At 56.9% G+C, this 5000-nt stretch overlaps 18 non-coding genes across 18 annotated transcripts; all 18 read left to right on the top strand.

Moving 5' to 3' along the window:
* Positions 1-295: 295 nt before the first annotated feature.
* trnag-ucc (transfer RNA glycine (anticodon UCC)) lies at positions 296-367 on the top strand. The gene has a single exon. It is a non-coding gene; the product is annotated as a tRNA-Gly (tRNA).
* Positions 368-459: 92 nt separating this feature from the next.
* Positions 460-541, top strand: trnal-aag (transfer RNA leucine (anticodon AAG)). Its single transcript has one exon. It is a non-coding gene; the product is annotated as a tRNA-Leu (tRNA).
* Positions 542-670: 129 nt separating this feature from the next.
* On the top strand, positions 671-752 carry trnal-uag (transfer RNA leucine (anticodon UAG)). The gene has a single exon. It is a non-coding gene; the product is annotated as a tRNA-Leu (tRNA).
* A 354-nt stretch (positions 753-1106) lies between these two features.
* On the top strand, positions 1107-1178 carry trnag-ucc (transfer RNA glycine (anticodon UCC)). Its single transcript has one exon. It is a non-coding gene; the product is annotated as a tRNA-Gly (tRNA).
* Positions 1179-1270: 92 nt separating this feature from the next.
* On the top strand, positions 1271-1352 carry trnal-aag (transfer RNA leucine (anticodon AAG)). Its single transcript has one exon. It is a non-coding gene; the product is annotated as a tRNA-Leu (tRNA).
* Positions 1353-1481: 129 nt separating this feature from the next.
* trnal-uag (transfer RNA leucine (anticodon UAG)) lies at positions 1482-1563 on the top strand. The gene has a single exon. It is a non-coding gene; the product is annotated as a tRNA-Leu (tRNA).
* Positions 1564-1917: 354 nt separating this feature from the next.
* Positions 1918-1989, top strand: trnag-ucc (transfer RNA glycine (anticodon UCC)). The gene has a single exon. It is a non-coding gene; the product is annotated as a tRNA-Gly (tRNA).
* Positions 1990-2081: 92 nt separating this feature from the next.
* trnal-aag (transfer RNA leucine (anticodon AAG)) lies at positions 2082-2163 on the top strand. Its single transcript has one exon. It is a non-coding gene; the product is annotated as a tRNA-Leu (tRNA).
* Positions 2164-2292: 129 nt separating this feature from the next.
* Positions 2293-2374, top strand: trnal-uag (transfer RNA leucine (anticodon UAG)). The gene has a single exon. It is a non-coding gene; the product is annotated as a tRNA-Leu (tRNA).
* A 354-nt stretch (positions 2375-2728) lies between these two features.
* On the top strand, positions 2729-2800 carry trnag-ucc (transfer RNA glycine (anticodon UCC)). Its single transcript has one exon. It is a non-coding gene; the product is annotated as a tRNA-Gly (tRNA).
* Positions 2801-2892: 92 nt separating this feature from the next.
* Positions 2893-2974, top strand: trnal-aag (transfer RNA leucine (anticodon AAG)). The gene has a single exon. It is a non-coding gene; the product is annotated as a tRNA-Leu (tRNA).
* A 129-nt stretch (positions 2975-3103) lies between these two features.
* trnal-uag (transfer RNA leucine (anticodon UAG)) lies at positions 3104-3185 on the top strand. The gene has a single exon. It is a non-coding gene; the product is annotated as a tRNA-Leu (tRNA).
* Positions 3186-3539: 354 nt separating this feature from the next.
* On the top strand, positions 3540-3611 carry trnag-ucc (transfer RNA glycine (anticodon UCC)). The gene has a single exon. It is a non-coding gene; the product is annotated as a tRNA-Gly (tRNA).
* Positions 3612-3703: 92 nt separating this feature from the next.
* trnal-aag (transfer RNA leucine (anticodon AAG)) lies at positions 3704-3785 on the top strand. Its single transcript has one exon. It is a non-coding gene; the product is annotated as a tRNA-Leu (tRNA).
* Positions 3786-3914: 129 nt separating this feature from the next.
* trnal-uag (transfer RNA leucine (anticodon UAG)) lies at positions 3915-3996 on the top strand. Its single transcript has one exon. It is a non-coding gene; the product is annotated as a tRNA-Leu (tRNA).
* A 354-nt stretch (positions 3997-4350) lies between these two features.
* Positions 4351-4422, top strand: trnag-ucc (transfer RNA glycine (anticodon UCC)). The gene has a single exon. It is a non-coding gene; the product is annotated as a tRNA-Gly (tRNA).
* Positions 4423-4514: 92 nt separating this feature from the next.
* On the top strand, positions 4515-4596 carry trnal-aag (transfer RNA leucine (anticodon AAG)). The gene has a single exon. It is a non-coding gene; the product is annotated as a tRNA-Leu (tRNA).
* Positions 4597-4725: 129 nt separating this feature from the next.
* Positions 4726-4807, top strand: trnal-uag (transfer RNA leucine (anticodon UAG)). The gene has a single exon. It is a non-coding gene; the product is annotated as a tRNA-Leu (tRNA).
* Positions 4808-5000: the final 193 nt, after the last annotated feature.

Raw genomic sequence — 5000 nt, forward strand, 5'->3', positions numbered from 1 at the left:
TCGACGTCCCTCTCCGCATTTGCTGCAAGTCTTGGGAGTCTGAGCCACGCCCTGCTTGCAGTGACTGGAGGCGACCAAATTTGAGCAAGCTTTTTGATACAGCTGTTGCCTCCGCTTCCAGAGACGCCTTGCGGTTTGAGGACCGCTACTCTTGTGCTGAGCTAGCAAAGGCTAGGCCAGTCTGTTGAACTGCCTGCTTCACAAGAGTGAAAAATATGTCGGGACTGCAAAGGGCCTGACTGACAGGCCTGCATTGGCTTAGCCTTGTTGCGAAGGCTTTTCCCCTGTCTGTGTGGCGTTGGTGGTATAGTGGTTAGCATAGCTGCCTTCCAAGCAGTTGACCCGGGTTCGATTCCCGGCCAACGCAACGACCCTCTCTTTAAGGTCCTCTTTGCTGCCTCCCTAGGGCCTCCGGTCTTGCTGTAAGATTGCCCCGCTTCATTGGTGAGCCACCACTGCGGTAGCGTGGCCGAGCGGTCTAAGGCGCTGGATTAAGGCTCCAGTCTCTTCGGGGGCGTGGGTTCGAATCCCACCGCTGCCATTATGACCAGCAGCGCAAGAAGAGATGGCTTGGGCCTTGCCCTCAAACCACAGTCGTGACACTTCTGTTGCCCGCCATCTCGCTGACCGAAGCGAGGAACTCTTCCCTTCTGAGGACCTCCACCCGTGGGGTAGTGTGGCCGAGCGGTCTAAGGCGCTGGATTTAGGCTCCAGTCTCTCCGGAGGCGTGGGTTCAAATCCCACCGCTGCCATTATCTTGTGATTTTCGAAGACCGAGCCCGTCCTTTCATCAGGGCCTCGTGAGCAAACGCCGACGTCCCTCTCCGCATTTGCTGCAAGTCTTGGGAGTCTGAGCCACGCCCTGCTTGCAGTGACTGGAGGCGACCAAATTTGAGCAAGCTTTTTGATACAGCTGTTGCCTCCGCTTCCAGAGACGCCTTGCGGTTTGAGGACCGCTACTCTTGTGCTGAGCTAGCAAAGGCTAGGCCAGTCTGTTGAACTGCCTGCTTCACAAGAGTGAAAAATATGTCGGGACTGCAAAGGGCCTGACTGACAGGCCTGCATTGGCTTAGCCTTGTTGCGAAGGCTTTTCCCCTGTCTGTGTGGCGTTGGTGGTATAGTGGTTAGCATAGCTGCCTTCCAAGCAGTTGACCCGGGTTCGATTCCCGGCCAACGCAACGACCCTCTCTTTAAGGTCCTCTTTGCTGCCTCCCTAGGGCCTCCGGTCTTGCTGTAAGATTGCCCCGCCTCATTGGTGAGCCACCACTGCGGTAGCGTGGCCGAGCGGTCTAAGGCGCTGGATTAAGGCTCCAGTCTCTTCGGGGGCGTGGGTTCGAATCCCACCGCTGCCATTATGACCAGCAGCGCAAGAAGAGATGGCTTGGGCCTTGCCCTCAAACCACAGTCGTGACACTTCTGTTGCCCGCCATCTCGCTGACCGAAGCGAGGAACTCTTCCCTTCTGAGGACCTCCACCCGTGGGGTAGTGTGGCCGACCGGTCTAAGGCGCTGGATTTAGGCTCCAGTCTCTCCGGAGGCGTGGGTTCAAATCCCACCGCTGCCATTATCTTGTAATTTTCGAAGACCGAGACTGTCCTTTCATCAGGGCCTCGTGAGCAAACGTCGACGTCCCTCTCCGCATTTGCTGCAAGTCTTGGGAGTCTGAGCCACGCCCTGCTTGCAGTGACTGGAGGCGACCAAATTTGAGCAAGCTTTTTGATACAGCTGTTGCCTCCGCTTCCAGAGACGCCTTGCGGTTTGAGGACCGCTACTCTTGTGCTGAGCTAGCAAAGGCTAGGCCAGTCTGTTGAACTGCCTGCTTCACAAGAGTGAAAAATATGTCGGGACTGCAAAGGGCCTGACTGACAGGCCTGCATTGGCTTAGCCTTGTTGCGAAGGCTTTTCCCCTGTCTGTGTGGCGTTGGTGGTATAGTGGTTAGCATAGCTGCCTTCCAAGCAGTTGACCCGGGTTCGATTCCCGGCCAACGCAACGACCCTCTCTTTAAGGTCCTCTTTGCTGCCTCCCTAGGGCCTCCGGTCTTGCTGTAAGATTGCCCCGCCTCATTGGTGAGCCACCACTGCGGTAGCGTGGCCGAGCGGTCTAAGGCGCTGGATTAAGGCTCCAGTCTCTTCGGGGGCGTGGGTTCGAATCCCACCGCTGCCATTATGACCAGCAGCGCAAGAAGAGATGGCTTGGGCCTTGCCCTCAAACCACAGTCGTGACACTTCTGTTGCCCGCTATCTCGCTGACCGAAGCGAGGAACTCTTCCCTTCTGAGGACCTCCACACGTGGGGTAGTGTGGCCGAGCGGTCTAAGGCGCTGGATTTAGGCTCCAGTCTCTCCGGAGGCGTGGGTTCAAATCCCACCGCTGCCATTATCTTGTGATTTTCGAAGACCGAGCCTGTCCTTTCATCAGGGCCTCGTGAGCAAACGTCGACGTCCCTCTCCGCATTTGCTGCAAGTCTTGGGAGTCTGAGCCACGCCCTGCTTGCAGTGACTGGAGGCGACCAAATTTGAGCAAACTTTTTGATACAGCTGTTGCCTCCGCTTCCAGAGACGCCTTGCGGTTTGAGGACCGCTACTCTTGTGCTGAGCTAGCAAAGGCTAGGCCAGTCTGTTGAACTGCCTGCTTCACAAGAGTGAAAAATATGTCGGGACTGCAAAGGGCCTGACTGACAGGCCTGCATTGGCTTAGCCTTGTTGCGAAGGCTTTTCCGCTGTCTGTGTGGCGTTGGTGGTATAGTGGTTAGCATAGCTGCCTTCCAAGCAGTTGACCCGGGTTCGATTCCCGGCCAACGCAACGACCCTCTCTTTAAGGTCCTCTTTGCTGCCTCCCTAGGGCCTCCGGTCTTGCTGTAAGATTGCCCCGCTTCATTGGTGAGCCACCACTGCGGTAGCGTGGCCGAGCGGTCTAAGGCGCTGGATTAAGGCTCCAGTCTCTTCGGGGGCGTGGGTTCGAATCCCACCGCTGCCATTATGACCAGCAGCGCAAGAAGAGATGGCTTGGGCCTTGCCCTCAAACCACAGTCGTGACACTTCTGTTGCCCGCCATCTCGCTGACCGAAGCGAGGAACTCTTCCCTTCTGAGGACCTCCACCCGTGGGGTAGTGTGGCCGAGCGGTCTAAGGCGCTGGATTTAGGCTCCAGTCTCTCCGGAGGCGTGGGTTCAAATCCCACCGCTGCCATTATCTTGTGATTTTCGAAGACCGAGCCCGTCCTTTCATCAGGGCCTCGTGAGCAAACGCCGACGTCCCTCTCCGCATTTGCTGCAAGTCTTGGGAGTCTGAGCCACGCCCTGCTTGCAGTGACTGGAGGCGACCAAATTTGAGCAAGCTTTTTGATACAGCTGTTGCCTCCGCTTCCAGAGACGCCTTGCGGTTTGAGGACCGCTACTCTTGTGCTGAGCTAGCAAAGGCTAGGCCAGTCTGTTGAACTGCCTGCTTCACAAGAGTGAAAAATATGTCGGGACTGCAAAGGGCCTGACTGACAGGCCTGCATTGGCTTAGCCTTGTTGCGAAGGCTTTTCCCCTGTCTGTGTGGCGTTGGTGGTATAGTGGTTAGCATAGCTGCCTTCCAAGCAGTTGACCCGGGTTCGATTCCCGGCCAACGCAACGACCCTCTCTTTAAGGTCCTCTTTGCTGCCTCCCTAGGGCCTCCGGTCTTGCTGTAAGATTGCCCCGCCTCATTGGTGAGCCACCACTGCGGTAGCGTGGCCGAGCGGTCTAAGGCGCTGGATTAAGGCTCCAGTCTCTTCGGGGGCGTGGGTTCGAATCCCACCGCTGCCATTATGACCAGCAGCGCAAGAAGAGATGGCTTGGGCCTTGCCCTCAAACCACAGTCGTGACACTTCTGTTGCCCGCCATCTCGCTGACCGAAGCGAGGAACTCTTCCCTTCTGAGGACCTCCACCCGTGGGGTAGTGTGGCCGACCGGTCTAAGGCGCTGGATTTAGGCTCCAGTCTCTCCGGAGGCGTGGGTTCAAATCCCACCGCTGCCATTATCTTGTAATTTTCGAAGACCGAGACTGTCCTTTCATCAGGGCCTCGTGAGCAAACGTCGACGTCCCTCTCCGCATTTGCTGCAAGTCTTGGGAGTCTGAGCCACGCCCTGCTTGCAGTGACTGGAGGCGACCAAATTTGAGCAAGCTTTTTGATACAGCTGTTGCCTCCGCTTCCAGAGACGCCTTGCGGTTTGAGGACCGCTACTCTTGTGCTGAGCTAGCAAAGGCTAGGCCAGTCTGTTGAACTGCCTGCTTCACAAGAGTGAAAAATATGTCGGGACTGCAAAGGGCCTGACTGACAGGCCTGCATTGGCTTAGCCTTGTTGCGAAGGCTTTTCCCCTGTCTGTGTGGCGTTGGTGGTATAGTGGTTAGCATAGCTGCCTTCCAAGCAGTTGACCCGGGTTCGATTCCCGGCCAACGCAACGACCCTCTCTTTAAGGTCCTCTTTGCTGCCTCCCTAGGGCCTCCGGTCTTGCTGTAAGATTGCCCCGCCTCATTGGTGAGCCACCACTGCGGTAGCGTGGCCGAGCGGTCTAAGGCGCTGGATTAAGGCTCCAGTCTCTTCGGGGGCGTGGGTTCGAATCCCACCGCTGCCATTATGACCAGCAGCGCAAGAAGAGATGGCTTGGGCCTTGCCCTCAAACCACAGTCGTGACACTTCTGTTGCCCGCTATCTCGCTGACCGAAGCGAGGAACTCTTCCCTTCTGAGGACCTCCACACGTGGGGTAGTGTGGCCGAGCGGTCTAAGGCGCTGGATTTAGGCTCCAGTCTCTCCGGAGGCGTGGGTTCAAATCCCACCGCTGCCATTATCTTGTGATTTTCGAAGACCGAGCCTGTCCTTTCATCAGGGCCTCGTGAGCAAACGTCGACGTCCCTCTCCGCATTTGCTGCAAGTCTTGGGAGTCTGAGCCACGCCCTGCTTGCAGTGACTGGAGGCGACCAAATTTGAGCAAACTTTTTGATACAGCTGTTGCCTCCGCTTCCAGAGACGCCTTGCGG

The sequence above is a fragment of the Sardina pilchardus genome, chromosome 15 (genome assembly GCF_963854185.1).
Source record: "Sardina pilchardus chromosome 15, fSarPil1.1, whole genome shotgun sequence".
NCBI lineage: Eukaryota > Metazoa > Chordata > Actinopteri > Clupeiformes > Clupeidae > Sardina > Sardina pilchardus.